The sequence below is a fragment of the Egretta garzetta genome, unplaced genomic scaffold (genome assembly GCF_000687185.1).
Source record: "Egretta garzetta isolate BGI_Z169 unplaced genomic scaffold, ASM68718v1 scaffold788, whole genome shotgun sequence".
NCBI lineage: Eukaryota > Metazoa > Chordata > Aves > Pelecaniformes > Ardeidae > Egretta > Egretta garzetta.
Genome location: NW_009260668.1, coordinates 289394 through 289832, shown reverse-complemented (window position 1 = coordinate 289832; position 439 = coordinate 289394).

Sequence of the window (439 nt, the reverse complement as noted above, 5' to 3'; positions counted from 1 at the left end):
TTCCCTATGGGATGGGTCTGGGCGGCATATCGGGCCCTCCATTCCCTTCAGAAGGGAATTGCCCACAACAATCACTCTTCTTTTTTTCTTTGTACAGTCAGTCTTGATAGGTAGGGGTGGCCTTCTCTCCCTAGCCAACCCCCTGGGTGCGCTTTCATCCCCATCCTCAGTTGCCTGGCCCTCGACTTCCAGAGCCCCATATCTGTTACGCAAGGGCAGCTGGGAAGGTGAGGGAGCCCACGAGGGGATTCTCCTCCTGCCCCGAGCAGAAACCTTTTTCCATTCCCCACCGTCTCTTGGGTGCCTAGCTTCTGCCTGCTGGCAAGAGGACAGGGGATCCTCTGCTTCCTGTGGAGCCTCTATCTGTTGCCTTGGCCTGAGGGATGGTAGGGTGCGACTCCACCAGGCTATCTCCATCTCGCATTCTCTAATGCTCCTT